This window comes from Mustela putorius, unplaced genomic scaffold, assembly GCF_011764305.1.
Source record: "Mustela putorius furo isolate JIRA1106 unplaced genomic scaffold, ASM1176430v1.1 tig00000139_pilon_pilon_pilon, whole genome shotgun sequence".
Taxonomy (NCBI): Eukaryota; Metazoa; Chordata; class Mammalia; order Carnivora; family Mustelidae; genus Mustela; species Mustela putorius.
In genome coordinates this window covers 7158321-7176166 of record NW_025421293.1, presented here as the reverse complement: position 1 = coordinate 7176166, position 17846 = coordinate 7158321, and the positions used below count along the sequence as shown (strand labels likewise).

Here is a 17846-nt window from a genome sequence, read left to right as displayed (position 1 = left end):
CTCTGCTCCCGCTGTGGGACCGATGGCAGTGGTGATGAGAACAAGCCTTTCTCGGGGCCCTCGGGAGAACCCCCATCGGTAGCATCTTGAGAATTGCATTTTCGGAGCACGCGGGGAGGAGGCAGGGTTTGAGGTAGTGAGACGGCAGCTTCTAGAGGGCTTCTGGGACACGCTGTGAGGACGCCAGCATCCTGGGCCCGGAGCTCCAGACGCAGGGGTCGGGGCTGCCGTCGGGCAGAGTCTCCAGGGAGCAGGTGACAGCAGAGGGCAAGGCCTGCCGTGCAGGAAGGAGCAGGGACCTCGGGCGCCGCCGCAGGTGTCGGGAGGGACACCATAGAAGGCCCTTCTGTTCACCGCCCCCTGCCGCAGGAAGCCCTCCCGAGCTCAGCCCCGGCAGGCCCGGGGGTATCACTGTCCCAGGGCTGGAAGGACATGAATTGCCTTTCCTCACAAATGCGTCTCCGAACCCTGGTTTTCCGAGGGCCACTGTCACCTTACACCTGCCCGCATTGATCCCATCTCTTCTTTTACCCGTTCAGCAGCTCTGTGAGGCCCGGTGGCTTAGTGTTTCTGCCCCCGAAATAGCCCAGTGTGCCGGTTTGGGTTTTTGCTTGTTTTTCATTCTGTTGGAAAAATTGCCAAGCTGCATAAAAGGAGAAAGATCTAGTCGAGTGAACATGCATACCCCCTTTATCCCTACTCAACCGCACACGAGCATTTCGCCACGTTTGCTCCTGCTGCCCTTTCGCTCAGAATTTGAAAGCACATGCGGATAGCCCGGCTCCGTACCCCTAAACACATGCACGCGTGCGTCTCCGAAAAGTCAGGCTGTTCCCCAATATTACCACGTCAGCCCGAGTATCCCACCTAGGAAAGCAGCAGTCATTCCGCGGTAGCTAAAATTCCATCCCAAATCCGTCTTCCCTAGTCACTCCCCAAATGTTTTTTATAACTGCCCTGCCCCTGATCTGGGGTTCAACCAAGTTCACGTGTTGTACTTCAGGCATGGGCGTATACGTATTTATATACATCTACTCCCTCACCCTCCCACACACGTTCATACTACATTATATTACATACATATTTTCCTCCAGTATAAAACAGTCTTCACACCCTCTCACTCATAAGAATGTAACCCACTTCTGTTATAGATTACCCCACATTCCGAATGAGGTAGTGGGTGTGCTTCCAGATATATTAAATTCAAAATGCCCAGGAGACATCCAGATTTTTTAATTCCCTTTTTTTTTTAACAAAGGTGATTTGAAAAATAAATATTTTTATAGCACTGCTAATATTTACCATTGCTAATTGCTCTGTTTATATTAAATAATTTGTGCTTTCTAGTAAGCTAATTTAAGTAGAAAGGGCCAACTCCGCCTTTTTTCTGAAGAAGGAACGTTCATCGCAGAGGGCAGCTGCAGACGGGGACCACGTGACAGGGTCGGTTTTCTGATGAGTAAGGCCAGAAGCCAGCGTGTCTCGGTGCTTTGATGGGTCAGGATCCATTCAGCTCGTTTTTCTAAAACGCTGCCTTCTCTAATCAGAGGATCACTCTTGTATCCTTCATCAGTGCCTGCTGAATGCAACTGTATTTATTGGCTATAATCTTTGAATTTATCCCAAAGTGCTTGCGTTCCCCCAGAACAAGGTATGGCATTGTGAAAATGTGTTCTTTGCCTTGGAATCTATATAGACAACTTCACTATTTGAGATCCTGAAAAGAAAAAACAAAACAAAGAAGAAGGTATCTTTTTCAGACAGCGAGAAATTCACATAGGATTTCAGAGTTCCTGCAGGAGGGCGTGTTTGCAGTGTGTTGTACCGTCATGGGAATAAGTGATTCAGCAGTGAGGGCCTCCGGAGGTAGCATTTTGGCCTCCCCCCTTTCTTCAGGCTCATGAGGAGAAAGGGGCACCAAGCACATCTGCTCAGGAAATAGCTTTAAGAGAAAGTAGCGAATGCCTGTATTTGTTTGAAGCATTGACTGATTGGTGGCCATACCTAGGTTTGCCTGTTTCACAAGCCCGGCCAACTGATCAGTGAGGGAGAAGGGGCCACCTCAGCAGTCAATCCAGTTTAAGACTTGTTTTAGTCCGGCGATTCAGACAGTCCCTTCAGTGAAGTAACACACTCTGGGAAAGTGCTAACTCGTGGAAATTGTCTCTGCCTCTCCTTGCTTCTCCTCCCGACAATGGTTCCTGGTATGAAAGGTTGGTGGGGGGGAGGGCCTGGGTTAAAGCCTCTGCCTTTGGCTCAGGTCGTGATCCCAGGGTCCTGCATCGGGCTCTCTGCTCAGCAGGGAGGTTGCTTCCTTCTCTCTCTCTGCCTGCCTCTCTGCCTACTTGTGATCTCTCTCTGTCAAATAAATACGTAAAATCTTAAAAAAAAAAAAAAAGCTTGAGGGGGGAAGGAGTTAGTTTGGGTCCTCCTCCTCTTGGCTGTAGGGGAGCTAGGTGCTTAAGACAAATGTTCTCAGAGAGGAAAATCCTCTTAAGAAATAACTTAGATGCTTATATCGGGGAGGAAATGAAAGACTGAAAACCTGTGAGCATCCAGCTTAAAAAGTTAGAGAATTACAACAGAATAAGCTCAAAGAGAACAGGAAGAAGGAAAGAATAAATACAAATAATAATAAAAGTATATAAGAATTAAAAAAAAAAGACCCAAGAGAGAAATAGCTCAGAAATTGGTTCTTTGACGAGACTACCACATTGGTTCTTTGAAGATACTTCCTAATCAGAAAAGAAAAGGTTAGTGATGGTAACAGGATAACTTTACAGCCACATCAGAGATTTTAAAAAAAACAGTAAGGGAATATTATGGTCAATTTCATGCCAAAAAATTTTAAGACCTAAACAGAACAGACACATTTTTGGAATACTAGAATGTTCCAAAGCTGATTAAAAAAGAAATGGAAACCCTGAGTAGCCTTGTTAACTGTCGCGGAAACGTTTCCATCAGGTAGGGACGGTTTTCAGGAGAATCCTATCAGTCATTCACGAAACAGAGAAGTTCTGCTCTTGTGCAGACTCCTTTAGGAAATAGAAAAAGAAAGAACATTCTTAACCTCCTTTTGCAAAGTTAGTGTAACCTGGGTACCAAAACCAGACAAGGATAGCACAAGAAAAGAAAATTCAAAGTCCATCGTATTTGTGAATAGATAAGCAAAAGTCCCCAAAGGGGTGTTAGTAAGGAATCTGTCAAGTTCCGTGTATCCCAAGAATGCTGTTTGGTTTAACATTAGAAAAATTTACTAATGCACATTAATATCCTTAGCAGATTAAAGGGAGAAATTATCTTAATAGAGGAAAAGAATCTGATAAAATTCAGCATCCATTCATGATAAACAAAAACAAAAAAACCGACCAGCCATATGATATAGAGGGGAACGTCTTTAACTGGGGGAAAGTATTTACGAAAGACTTACAACAAATCATTATACCCAATAACATCAAAAATATTCCCTTAGAAACCAGGAGCAAGACAAGTAAGTATACTATTGCTGCTTTTACTCGACATTGTACTAGAAGTTTCAGCTACTGCAGAAGACAAGAAAAAGATCGAGTATTATCACAGAAGAAACAAAACTATCATTTTTCAAAGAAGCCCTCAATTATTTAACAAGGTTGCTAGATACAAAATCAATATACAGAAGTAATTACATACTTCTACACTGACAGAAAACTGAAAAGAATACAGCTAGAGTTAGCGACAAAAAATAAAGGATACCTAGAAATAAATAAAATAAAGCATAGGAACTCTTTCTGGAGAAAAGTGGATCATTTATACTGAAAGGTATTAAGGGGGACTTAAGTAGAGGGACAGAAGGTATGCAAGGATAGAAATTCTCACTATTATTAATAATAATCAATTTCCTCCAAATTGATTAGAGGGAGTCATTGGAATTCCAGTCCACATTCCAACAGAATTTTTCACAAAACTTTTGAAAAACTGATTCCAGAAGTGATCAGCGAGAGCAGGTGGGCTCAGTAGTGGTGAAGGTAGCTTGAAATAAGAACAAGGTGGGGGTTTTCCGTGCCACGTGATGGAAGGCTACCAGTGATTGGCTCCGGGATAGACAGATACCCTGATGGGACATCATAAAGAAGTCAGGAACTGACCAGTGCATGTAGAGAAGCCATGAGTGTTGCAAAAACAGGACTATAGATCAGTGAGGAAAGGGCGGATTTTTCAATCAATGGTCCTCTGATAATTGGTTATCCTTATGGAATTAGATTGGATCCATACCTCACACCATATGCAGACACAAATTACAAATGAAGACTCAAGGCAAAACTTTAAACCTTGCAGAAGAAAATATAGCATATGATGACTTCGGGTTGCATAGGATTTCTTGGAAACCATAAGGGAAGGAACTGTTACACTTTAACTGCATTAAAAGTTTTAAGGAAAAGCTTTATTTACTTAATTACAGAAAGACAGCCTACAGAAGGTGGCAGAGTAAGCCTGGGGCACTGCCTGCGCAGTTTTACCTTTGTGTATATTAGGAAAAGGCTCACCTTTCTCAAGACAGTTTATCTGTTGGATAATCTAAACTCATCTGAATCTTTTTCATAATAAAGACCAAATGTCTCTGATGCAAATCGTGCTGGTAGGACCAGCCCAACTGTAAACAGATCTCTTATGGGGGATCCCTGGCCCTGTCACAAATCAGGAGGAGAAAAAAAATAAATAAAAAAAAAAAAAAAAAAAAAAAAAAAAAAAAAAATCAGGAGGAGACAGTTGCCACACACATAGTTAACGAAGGATTAGTATTAAGGAAGTATTAAAAGCTTTTACCTGTTCATAAGAAAAAGTCAAATAACCCAGTAGGAAACTGGGCAAAAGCCACGAACAGCATCCTCAGAGAAAATCAGAATGTGTCAATAAACACATGAGAAGATGCCCAACCTCATAATCAGGGAAATGCAAATTAAAATAAGTGAAACACAGCTTTCTCCTGGCTTCCAGGTTGGCTAGAATCCAAAACCCAAGGTAGGAGTGGAAATTGTGTAACTGTTGTGAAAACCAGTCTGGCGACAGATACTGGAGCTACGAAAGCGCACACACCTTGACCCCACGCTTCCACTCCTGAGTGTAAATTCTAACTAAGCTGAAACATGGGCCCCCGGAAGCCAGGGCAGGAGTGTCTGAAACTCGCGAACAGGCGGAAACAACGCGTTTTCATCAGCAGTGGAAAGACTAGGCAGAGAACGTCCTGGCAAGGGAGAATGAATGACAAGAAAACAGGCACTACTGAGCTGACATTGTCTAGGCATATATTTTTATTATGTAATAAACCCATAAAGAAAAGGTTAAGTGGGAAATTCAGAATACAGGTTATCCTAGCTAGGCCCAAGGAGGCTTCAAAGGTCACGACGGTGTTCCTACTCACAGGTGCTCGGGTTTTTTTGTTGGTGGATTTTTGTTGTTGTTGTTGTTGTTGTATACTTTATATACTCTTTAGTAAGCACGAGCGACCTTTTTCAAAAAGGAAGACACAGGCTTAGGAGGCAGTAGCTTCGGGATCGTATTTTGGCATTCTCCCCTCTCTTTGCATTTCATGTATGAAATAAAATAAATTTTAATCTCCAGGCGAGTGGATGCTTCCGGTGAGGCCGTGCATGGGGCTGTGGCGGGGCTGTGTGAGTGTCCGAAATGGCATTCGTGGCATGCGAAGCGAATCCACGTGCCGTGCTGGGTGCTTTCCGAGCATAAGCCCACCCCGTCCTCACGACACTGGGAAGGCGCTGCCCCTTCCTCTCTGGCTTTCTGAGGAACCAGAGCCCAGCAGGGACCCCCGTCCTGGGTCTTCGATCGCTGCTCATCTGCATTTTGTAAGCGCTAATATGTTCCCTCGTGACACAGAGTGAGTGGACAGGTGCCTGCCTTATCCCCCAGCCCTCTGGGCCGGGCTTCTCCCGAGAGCTGTCTCCACTCTTATGTGTCCCCTTGACTCTTCAGCCCACCCCCGTCTGGCGTCTGTCCCCTTACCCTTGACCCTCATCGTCCTTGGCTCTCTCAACTCAGGGGCGTTCAGGCCGCCCGACGGCTCCTCTCCGTGCCGGTCCTGACTTTCGACATCCCCCAATAGTAAGCCCTCCTGGCTTTCCATCCACTTCTCTGGGTATTGATTTTCAGTCTTCCTGGGCAGCTCCTTGGCTCCCAGCCCTCTGAGCGACGGCACGCTGGGCGGTCATCTCCCAGGACCCGTCTCTGGAAACTCAGGTGTCTGGCTCCGACTGTCTCCTTTGAGTTCCAGACTCACATGAGACTGCCTTCTTGCATAGTACAGCTCGGGTGACCCGTGGGAGAGGACTCTGAGCCCTCAACCATGCCATCTCCAGCTTCCGTCCCTGCTGGGGTCTCCTGCTGCCTCCCCTCCCTGCTCAGGAACGGCCCTGCGATGCGCCCGGCAGCCTCAGCGGGCATCTAGGACGCCTGCTCGCCCGTCCGCCCCGCTCTCCTCCATCCTTCCTCCCAGCGCCCTCGTCTGCCCGCATCTTTCCCTCCCTGCCATCCACAGCCTGTCCAAAGCTGTCATGTGTCACCGAGGCCACCGTAGTGAGTCATTCCCGAACCGGGCCTCCTCTGCGTTCCAGCTCCTGCCCTGCGCGTCTGCCGGGAGCAGGAGCACTGCGCTTCCGTGGCTCCCGCGCCCTTGAGGCAGGCACAGAACCCTGACCTCAGCCTTCAGGGTTCCCGGCCTGGCTGCAGCCCACCCCCTGTCCGACCCCCTTCTCCTCCCTTCTTGGTGCTCGCTGCAACCGTCCTGCCCTCCGGAGCCGCCTCTGCCTGCCCACACCAAGGGCCCTTCGTGTTTCTCTTGTAGTACCGTCTCCTTTGGCCCGAGTGCTGTTGTCCTGGTCTTTGTGGGTTCGGTTGTGCCCACCCACTCTCTCTGGACTCTTTAGGTCTGCACGGCCTCTGTGTACCCACCCCTGGCCCCCGTGCGCATGCAGTAGGCGTCCACTGGATGGACTGGGGGGGAAGCAGCATCCTTATTTCACAGATGAGGAACCTGTGCCCGGAGAGGGAAGGAGCGACCCAGAGGCACCTGGGTGATCGTGGCAGGACTGCGACCCACGCCGGTGCCTCCAGTACTGTGCGGGGAACAGGGAAGTGACACCTTCCGCCCTCCATCGTCTTAGCGCCCCTCCCCGGTCGCGGATAAGGACAATGGGTGCTCATCTTGTGCAGACAGCTTTGCGCGTGTTCTGAGGCTCCCCTCCTCTTCCGACCAGCCCTTCTCCTGTAGATGCTGCCCTGCACGCCTTGTCCTCTGTGGGCACAAATCTCCGTAACAGGGGGCAGGCACACGTCACTACAGACTGATCTGTGCCCCCCAGAGGAGCCGACTCCCCGCCCCCTCCCCCCACCAATGGCAGGCAGCTTCCTGCCCGAGTCCCCTGGCCCCTGGCCCGCACAAGGGACCAGATCGAACCTGCCTCAGTCCTGAAGGTCCATACGCCAGCAGGGCTCTGAGCCCGCCTCGCCTCTGGTGCTGGGTTTTCCTCTCTGGTTCCCATTCCTTCTCTCATTCAGGGAAGCCCTCTGACCGCACACCGCCCTGGGCCAAGCAGGAGCTGAGGCTCGAACCCTGGGCACTGCAGCCAAGCCCCTGCTGCCTTGAAGCCTTTGTTGTCACGCAGGGAAGCGTAACAGAGACAGAGAGTCTCGTCAGACGGGACGCGTACTGTGAAGGGATTCAGACAGGCAGGCAGGTAGAGCGGGTCTCTCCTGGGAGGTGGCGCGGGGAGTGAGCCCGGAGAGGCGAGAAGGACCGGGCAGGCTCCGGGCTGGCGAAGGAGCGTCCGGCAGAGCGGGCTGAGCGGGGGCAGCGCTCTGGGGGACCGGGCGCCAGAGGGAAGGCCGGGGCAGACCGAGGCCCTGTGCCTACTTGCAGGGCCGTTTGACAGATTTTAATCAAGGAATAGATGAAGCGAATTCATAGTGGGTAAATGGTCTATGACTTCGTTAAAAGTTGCCCCAAGTTGCGAGGACGTCCAGTAGCCGTATCAGTAACGAATCTCAGCGCTCAGATCTAAAGGCCACGTCTAAATAAAGCCGGAGCGTCCGAGCGCTTTACTCCGGAGGACGTGTCACAGGAGTTGGAAGGACCTGGGAGTCGGCCCAGGAGCTGCCGCTCACTCCTGTGACCTCGGGCAGCTCCCGGGCCTCCTTCCCGTCCGACTTTGCTCTTCTGTGAAACGAGCGGGTGAGCGAGAGAGGCGGCAGGGAGCCCCGTAGCTCTTAGGAACGGTATGACTCAGTGGACAGATACTTGGGTTGACCGTCATCAGCAGAACAGAAGAGGGCATTCGTCAGCAGTTGGAGCCACTGAGAAACAGAGCGAGGGCTCATGGAAGGGAGTGAGTTTCCTGTCAGTGGGAGCATTCAAACAGGCACAGGACAGCCTGTCAGGAGTGTGGTCCCCTCTCACCCATTTTTCTGCAAGGCCCCGTCATGCCCGCGCTCAGCGAGTGCCGCGCGGAGTGTTGTGGACAGGCTGGTGTCACACAGGGTTAGGCCAGACGGCTGGTTCCCCGAGCCTGTCCTCGGAGGGACCGACGGGCTGCCTGAGAATCACCCTTGTGTTCCCAGAAACTCAGCTGCCTGGGCCCGGGCCGAGCAGCTGGAACTGGACAAAGTCCCCACCGAGGCTCGTGCACAGCCGCCGGCAGGAACCACGGGGCTGGCCTCCCTGCACGGGCAGGTGGGGTGCGCCCTGATGGAGCTTTAAAGCTGTGTCCCGGCTTTCGGTCCTTGGCCTCTGCTCCCGCCAGACTGGTCTGTGTCCTGTCCCCAGACATGCCCTGTGGTTTCCTGCCTCTGACCTTCTCGTAAAGCCATGGCCTCCATCTTCTGAACCTTCTGCTCTCCCTGACCCGGAAGACCCATTCCCATCCTTGAAGACCCAGCTCAGGCCGAGTAGTTCCCTTTTCCCTTTGACCTCATACCCTCTCCTTGCCTTCCGGCGCCGGCTCAGCACGCCCTCCTCTGCTCGACGCCTCACCCTCTTATGTCCTCCCCATTAATAAGTACTCAGCGGGGGCTCTGGGCGAGACCCCCCGCGAGGCTCCTGGGGACCCACAAGGACAGTCGAGGCTGCTTCTACGCAGGGGCTCCGGGGCCATCTGTGAGTCGGGACCCAGTGTCCCCGACAGGCGAGTTTGGAGCAGACCGGGCTTCACGAGGACCCCAGCCTCTCCTGCTCTCCTGACCCCTTTCTGGGAGGTGGGGGGCGGGGCAGGAGGGGTCTTGCTTCTCAGCCCACATAGCATCACAGCCACCTGCAGATGCTCAGAACTTTTCACGTGTGTGCTACTTGAGGGGATGCCAGTGGCATTTGCAGTGGCCGCGATGGTGACGGTGACCGTGCTTTAATTACCTCGCAGTGCTGTCCGAGGGCCCGGCGCCGTGCGGTGTCTTCCTGGAGGCTCCTTCCATGACGGCTCCATTAGGGCAGCGGCGGGGCTGCGGTTGCGCGTGCAGGCCAGCTTCCTAATTGAAAACACATTCTCCCCTCTGTAGCTGCAGCTAGTTTGGTTCTGCTCATGCAGAAAAGGATATAACCTTGCCTAACATAGGAAATGAACGGTTGAGAGAGAAGCCAAATTCAATTTCAGTCAGATATGCGGAGGCTAAGCCCGTGATCTATGGAAGCAGGGGAGCGAGCCGTGTGCGCGCGGAGAGGGGCGCACTCAGCGGCCCATTAATCACGGCCGCCCGCCCGGCGCGGCCGCCACCGCGTGTGCCACTGCGCCCGCGCCGCGCCTCCGCCAGGGGCTGGCCAGCAGCCAAGCACTCCAGAAGTTAACCTCTTAAAGACCCGGAGCTGCTTTCTGTTGAATAAATGTAATTTTGTGGTCAGAAATAAATGCTTGTGATGTAGCAGAGCTTTGGAAACAACAGCGAGCCGAAGCTATTACAAATTGCTCCGTGTTGTGGAAGTCAACAGCACACATCAAAATTCCGAGTGTATGGCAAATTGATTTCGGCCCAGAGCTCTGCAGCTATTCAATAAAAGTCCTATTAAGCCATTGTATGTAATGAACAATCCAGAGCAAATCTAATATTTTCAGTGGATAATTATTTTTAACATCCTCTTGGTAACCGTCGGCGGAGGCCTTGGAGGTTTATAGCACGGACCCACGTGCGGTTGGGCCCCCCCCACCTGCCCGGCTTTCATTTGTCTCTACCGGAGGCCCCGAGACAGACCGCCCAAAGTCGGGGCTCTCACAGGGTTCCCCAGCAGACTCTGCTCCCAAAGGAGGGCTTGGAGGGTTTTCCAGCACGCAGCGGGTCCCAGGGAGGCGTTGAGAGAATTGAAATGGACTGAGTTGGAATGGAGAGGGACAGTCAGATGGTTCTAGAATAAGTGAGCCAAACACGGTGTCGGCAGAGTTGGCTCAGCACCGGAGCCTCTAGAGACTGGAGGGTCACAGGAAAGGAATTCGAGGTCCTGCGCGCTAAAGGAACCCATGCACGTGCCTGAAAGGAGCCCTAGTTCTTGCCCCCTGCATCTCTGCTCCGCAGTAACTCGGGAAGCAGGCTCTGTGTCAGGGCATCCCTGTCCTGGAGCCACCAGAGTGGTTTTGTGACCAGCTGAGCGGGGGTCACCTCGGCAGAGGCCTCCCCCTTCGTTGCTCATCACGCTGTTCAGGCCAGGAGAGGATCCTGGTCCCACTGACTCAGGCCACACTCTCTAGGGCAGGCTCCCTTTCCAGAGCATAAGCTTCTGGAGGACAGTGTTGACTCATTCATTCTTTGATTCGATAGTATTTGCTGAACAACTCCTGTGTGCCGGGTTGGACCTGAACCAGACTGTGGTCTGTAGTTGCAGGTAATGAACTCCCATGCTGCTTCCATGGCGCTTAATAGTTGAGCAGGATCTGTGTCCTCATGTGGCACCGTGCTGGGCACACAGGAGGCCCTCAGTGAACTTTGGGTGGGTGGTGGGTAGATGGATGGTTGGATGGACAGATGGATGGATGGTTGGATGGAGGGTTAACACCCCCGGTGTTTAAATCAAAAGTATCCTCTGTCCATTAAAAAGGCTCTATTCTGTCTGCCCACACTCCCAGAACTTTGCAGGAAATCATGTGAGACCAAGAGGCAGTTGCGATATGAAGCTAAGGGCCCAGAGTTATAAGGCCTCGGTTTGAGGCCTGACTTACCAGTGACCTTGGCTTTCACCAAGTCCGTTGACCTCTCAGTGCCTCTTTGCCCTCATACGATAAATGTGAAGGATTAGGGGGAATAGATTTGAATGATGATGGGAAGTGGTATTTATTTATCTCCCAGTTTGTTGTGTTTTGTTTTTTTTCCTGGACTAGAATCAATCCAACTTGTAATAGTCATGTGGCATTTATTCGAATACAGTGGAATTTAAATTTTTAGGCTATTTTATTTTCTGCAGATCTCTCTTCCCTTGGAGAAACTCGGTCTGGACGTTAATTAGGTTTTATTTATGTTCCATCAGGTTAATGCAGTAATTCCTTACGTGAAACTGATACCACGGAGCAGATGGTCAAAGGGGGGGCCCGAGGACATGTGCGCGTGGCCGTGGGAGGGAGCTCGGGGACACAGTTTGATCACAGCCTAGAGCTCAGCCGAGTTCGTTGCCCGCATGTGGAGTCACCTGAGTTCCGTCTCTCGCCCGGCCTATTTCCCCTATTTCAGACCGCTCCGCTACTCTTTGCTGGCAGTTACTTGCAAAGTGTTTTACATCTCGAAGTTCCCGTTTCCTTGATCTCTGATAGCCTTACCCACACTCTGTGCTGGTGACATTATCGCCGGCCAGAGTGACCCAGTGGGCGGGTAGCTGTGAGCTTGAGGAGCATGGCGGGTGCCCTGCCCGGAGGTAAGGTCTTGTGCCCTACCCCGCCCCCCCACCACCCCGCCACCTACCCCTGCACTCCGTGCTCTTAACTCCTCCCCTCTCGCTGTCGCTCAGTCCTACCTGTCCTGGGATCTGTGGTTCCCTGGAGCCTCCCTCTCGTCACTAAATACTCACCCCCTCCAGCAGGTGCCACAGATCCCAGACTACAGGAGCCCACCCCTGCCATGACTTTGAGCCACATGCTTGGTAGCCAGCCACCTGCCCAGACGAGCCTCAGAGTCGCACGTGGCACAAACAGGGTTGCAGGTTAGAACCCAGAATGGATGGGTTCCATCCACCTCATTCCACTCACTGCCATGGATGGGGGCATGACCAGCGTTTCATCTAACTACAACTTCCAGAGCCTTCCACATTGCCAGCCAGAAAGAGTCAACCTGGCCGGGTGGGCCCGTGACCCCCCTCAGCTTCCCGCCTCACCCAGGGACCGTCTTGTTCTGCCACTTCTTGGGGCTGTTCCCGGGCCCCAGCCCCTGTCATCGTGAAGACCAAGAGGCAGGAGAAGGGGTAAGAGTCCGGTGGGACCCACGGGGGAGCTCGCGGCTGAGCCCTCTAGTGGGAAAGGAGACTAACCTGGAGAGCAGGTTCCGCTAAAACATGCCGACTCTGAGTGCTGCCCTTGGGGAGAGGAAGGAAAACATCTCATCGGCTCCAGCTAAGTGCTGGAAGCCTTCACGTACATTATCTGACTTCGTCTGCGTAACAGCGCAGCCCTGAGGGCTTTCTGGTAATTTCCCTAGAGAGGAAGAAGTGAGCCCAGAGAAGTCAAGTAACTTACTCGCAGCCATCCAGCTTGCCAGCCTTAGAGCTGAGACGTGCACGCCACTGCCTGGCTCTAAAGCCAGTGCTTATTCTAGAAGACTTGAGAAGGGTCTTAAAATTGCCTCCAGAGTAGAAGATGGGGAGACCCGTGAGACTTCTGCTTTGCCTTCCAGCGTAACAAGAGAGACACCTGGCAGCCTAAGGAAAGGACTCTTTCCTGGGGCTGTCGAGGGAAGGACCTGGCACCTACCTGGGACAGAGCCATGCTCCCCAGGGAGCCCCTCCACCTCCAGGCTCACGCCCCTGCCATCCTCAGGCCTGGAGTCCAGGGGCTTGGGAGGGCAAGTCTGACCCAGGGCCCCAGGGCCTGGCATCCTCCCGGGGTGAACCTTGGAGCAGGTGTTTTCTTGAAATGTAGCAGACACGTGCCACCGCCATGGGAACCACGGGAGCGTGCTGCCGCGGGCACATGGGGCCCGGAGGCCTGGTGGGAGGACTCACGGGTGTTCACGCGGGACACCTGTGTCACGCCTTCCACCTCCTGGCTTCTGTCTGGTGTTCCTTCCTACCCAGGCGTGCGGTGGCTCCTTCCCGGGGAGGAGGCCTAGAGCTGCAGAGAAAACCAAACCGATAAGCCATAGATTTCGGGATCAGACACATCTGGTTTTGACTTCCGACATCATCGTTTGCCAGCATGACCTAGAATGGGTCCTTTCAGTTTATGTGTGTCTCACCTGTGTCACGGAAAATCTGCCCCCCAGCTGCGAGATCTAGTTCCTGATCATAGAGTTCTCCAGATCCTTCCAGCTCCTAAATACCACGGAGTCCCCCGGGATTCAGCCACAGCCTTCTGGGGCCCTTACTCACACCCATCTTATCCCCTGGTTAACCTCGTCTGGCTGTTTAGGGCCTGGTGGCTCCAAACATCGAGGTCTTGGGCCTGAGCCCTTCTCCACATCAGCCTCCCGGGAACTCCCATGTGACCTCTCGTAGACTTACTACCTCCACACAAACACCCAAACGCACATCTCTCTGTCTCTCCCACCTCAGGGGAGATGACCAGCCTGCAGCCACCCCGGCCAGAACTCTGAGGGGACCCACAGCTGCCAGTGGGCCCCGGGAATTCTGCCTCCCTCACCTCACTTGCTGTGGCTCCCACCTTCCCGACGCAGCTTCCTCCACCTCTTCTCCCCCAGTTGCCTGCCCGTCCAGTAGGATCCTGATTGACACCCCCAACCTCTCAGCATGAAGCCGGGCCCCTGGCCTGACCCCCGTCCCCAGCTCCACCCCCGGCTCTCCCTCCAAGCCCCTGGGGCTCCAGGCGCAGCAGACCCCGCACCGGTCTGAAAGGCAGCGCGCGCTCTGTGAACACAGGCTGCCCTTCCCCCGCGGCTCCCACCCTCCCACCGGGAAGGAAGCTCTTTCTCCTCCTAAGTCTGCAAAACAAGGGGCAGCTGTATCTGTAATATTCTTCCCTTCGCATTCATTCGTTCATTTTGAGAGAGAGAGAGTTTGATCACAAGCAATGGGGCAGGAGGAGGAGAGAGAATCTGAGCGTAGGGTCCGACGTGGGGCTCGATCCCACAACCCCAAGATCAGGACACAAGCCGAAACCGAGAGCCCAACGCCCAACCAACTGCGCCATGCCGGCGCCCTCCTACCATTTGCATTTTTAAAAAAGGAAGACCGTGTGTATGTGCAGACGCCTGTAAATGCATAACATGTTTCTGGAAGGATGCACAAGAGAATCCTTGCCTGACAGCCAGGCCGCTGGGGAAGGTGGACGTGGATGGGAGGGAGACCGACTTTTCACTGCGTTCTTACACTTTTTGCTCTTCCTATTTTCTTTTTACAATTAGGTGTTCGTTAGTGTATTCTCAGAGTTGTGCCACCATCACCGCTGTCTGGTTCCAGAACATTCTCATCACCTGGGAAAAAAAAAAGCCTGTACTCATGTGTAGTCACTTCCCATTCTCCCTCCCACCCCCGCAACCACTGTCCTACAGGGTTGACCATTGTCAACATTTCATATCCATGAAATTGTACCCCGTGTGGTCTGTCGTGGTTGGCTTCTTTTATCTGGCATGTTTTCATGACATATCCAAGTCGCAGCGTGCGTCAGCACTTTGTTCCTTTTTGTGGCAGAGTACTAACCCACTGTGTAGACATGTCACCTTCTGTTCGTCCCCTCGTCAGCGGACGGCCGTCGGGCTTCCGCCACCTTTCGGCTCTTAGATACGTACCTAGGAGTAGAATTGCTGGCTAATATGGGAACTCTGTTTAACATTTGGAGGAATTGCCGAGCTGTTTTCCAAAGTGCCTCATTTATGCTTCCATCTCCAGTGCACGAGGGTTCCAGTTTCTCTCCTTCCTAACACTTGCCACCGCAGCGGGTATGAAGCAGTATCTCGTTGTGGCTGTGATTTGCATCTCCCTAATGACTGCTGATGTTGAACATCTTTTTCTGTGCTCATTGGCCACCTGTCTACCTTCTTTAGAGAAATGTCTATTTGGATATTTTTTCTATTTTTAAATTCAGTTCATTGTCATTTTACTGTTGAGTTGTGAGTGATCTTTATATATTCTGCATACTAATCCCTCATCAGGTACATGATCTGCAAGAATGTTCTCCCAATCTGTGGGTTGTCTTTTCATTTTCTTGGCAGTATCCTTTGTAATGCAGGAGTTTTAAACTTGGTAAAATCCACTTTCCCTATTTTTCTCTTATTGTTTGTGCTTTTGGTGTTTCATCTTAGGTCAGAAAGATTTACAGTTGTGTTTCAGTTTAGGGGTTTTGTAGTCCTAGCTCTTACATTTTGGTCTCTGGTTCATTTTGAGTTAATTTCTATATACAGTGTTGAGGTAGGGGTCCGGCCAAATGCTTTGGAACATGGATATTTACTTGTCCTTGTCTTGTCTGTTAAAGGACTGTTCTTTCCCACTGAATTTGTCTTTTCACCCATGTCAGAACTCAGTTAACCATAATGTGAGAGTTTATTTCTGGACTCTTAATTCTGTTCCACTGATCTAACTGCATGTCTGTCTGAATACCCGTGCCACACATTCCTGATTAATGTAGCTTTGCAGTAAATTTTGAAATGGATAAGTGTGAGTCCCCTACCTTTGTTTTTTTCTTTTTTCAAGACTGTTTGGCTGTTTTGGATCCCTTGCATTTCAGTATGAGTTTTAGGGATCAACTCACTTAGTTTCTGCAACAAAGCCAGCTGAGATGCTGACAGGCAGCGCACCGAATCTGGAGATCGATTTGGGACTTTTGCCATCTTAACCATATTAAGTCTCTCGATCCATGAACATTTCAAAGTCTCACTTTCAGATGGTTTATGGCCAGTGTATAGAAAGATAATTGATTTTTGTGTATTGATCTCATATTATGCAACCTTGCTGAACACTGTATGTTTTTATACCCTAAGATTTTTTTTTTACTATATATATATATCATCTGTTCACAAAAACTGTATTTCAGAAACCTCAGATAAGAAAACAAAAAGCAGGGACGTCTGGGTGGCTTAGTGGGTTAAAGCCTCTGCCTTCGGCTCAGGTCATGATCCCAGGGTCCTGGGATGGAGCCCCGCATCGGGCTCTCTGCTCAGCAGGGAGCCTGCTTCCTCCTCTCTCTCTGCCTGCCTCTCTGCCTACTTGTGATCTCTGTCAAATAAATAAAATCTTTAAAAAAGAAAAGAAAAAAGAAAAAGCGAAGAAACCTCAGGGAGACTTTCCTCCTGCTCTGCACCCGTACTGTTACTTCCTGTAAGGTTTGGAGGGGGCCAGGGTCGGTTCTGGCCTCCGAGGCTAGGACGGCGCACCTCCTGGGACATTTTAGCCAACCTTTAAACAATCCTATGGACCGAGTGAATGAATGAACCAAGCAGGAAGCAGTTCAGGTGGCCCACATGGTCCGCCTCTGAAGTCCTATGTCGTTGGCAGAGGCTTTCCCACTGTGAAGCTGTGATCTGCCAGTAGCTTCTACCTGGTGGCTCTGGATTTGCACTCTGGGGAGAGACAGGATGGCTCATCCTTCCCCACGGCAGCCCCTCAGATCCACGGTGACAGCCAGAACATCAGATGTGCGTGGCCAGCAGTAAGGGCAGAGAGAGACGCTAGTCACTGTTTTCACGGTCTTCACAGTATTTCTCCCGCTGTCCTCTGCCACAGATCGCTTCTCCGTGGCCCCACATCTTTATTTACCCGCTCACCCTTCACGGCACTGTCTTCTCTGGACTTCTCTCCAGTTTTCTTCTCTTACACGCTTCGTCAAGGTAGGCGGGGGGAGGCAGGCAGGTAGTTAAGGAATATTCTTAATGGTTTGTATAAGAAGCAGCTGTGCGTTGTGCCCCACGTCTACGCTGCATTGCCCTTATAACCAGCCAGAACCTCCCTGTGGGATCTGTTCATCCAGCTTTGAGCCGCATAGAGAAATGCGGGTAGTCTCGGTCTGCTCCCTGCGATGGGGAGTAGGGTGGGTGTGATTCCTCCCCACGGGACTCCGTCTGCGAGTTGGATGTTACGATGGAGCGGGACCTTGAGAAAGCAAGCTGGTGGTGGCAGCTGGGCTCCCACACCTGCTCCCAGTCTCTCCTCCCTCCCCATTGCTCCAGGGACCACCAGGGTGCTGGAAAAGGGGGCTCCCTCCTCCCTGGAGTCCTCTCGCGTCTCCATGGAACTCAAAGCAAACGTGCTCTCTGCCACTGTGATCTCGCTCCAGAAAACATACCTCTTCCTTTTACGTGGCTGTGTTCAATGAAAGTTAGAGCTATACAGCCGGGGCCCCGTATGCGCCTGTTTGGGGTGGAATCTTGGTCATCGTCGGCTGACTTCCCGTGGGCCACGGGGCTCTTCTTGTTTTGCTCTTGAAAGACCCTGAGTGAGACAGATCCAGTCGCATCCCTGAAGCTCTTGCTGGTCCCTGCTAGCCTGTAGTCCAGCAGAGCACATCGATTTGAAAATTCTGTTAATGGTCCGTGTTTATTTCTAAATCATTAGCTTGTACATTGCCGGGGCACAGGCTGATGGGTTGTTGACGAGCGGGCCGTTGCTGCCACAGTATCTTAAATGTGGTTTAAGTGTTTCTCTGTCCCCAAGACTTGAATCAGAGGAGGACAGTCTGCGGGGCGCTGGGAAGAGAATGCTGCCTTTGGATTTTTTTTCTAGAAAAGTTACC

The 17846-nt window shown here is 51.5% G+C and overlaps 1 protein-coding gene across 7 annotated transcripts in view; it reads left to right on the top strand.

Moving 5' to 3' along the window:
- CUX1 (cut like homeobox 1) overlaps positions 1–17846 on the top strand; it is a 352615-nt gene that overhangs the window by 163837 nt on the left and 170932 nt on the right. The gene's annotated exons all lie outside the window — the stretch shown is intronic.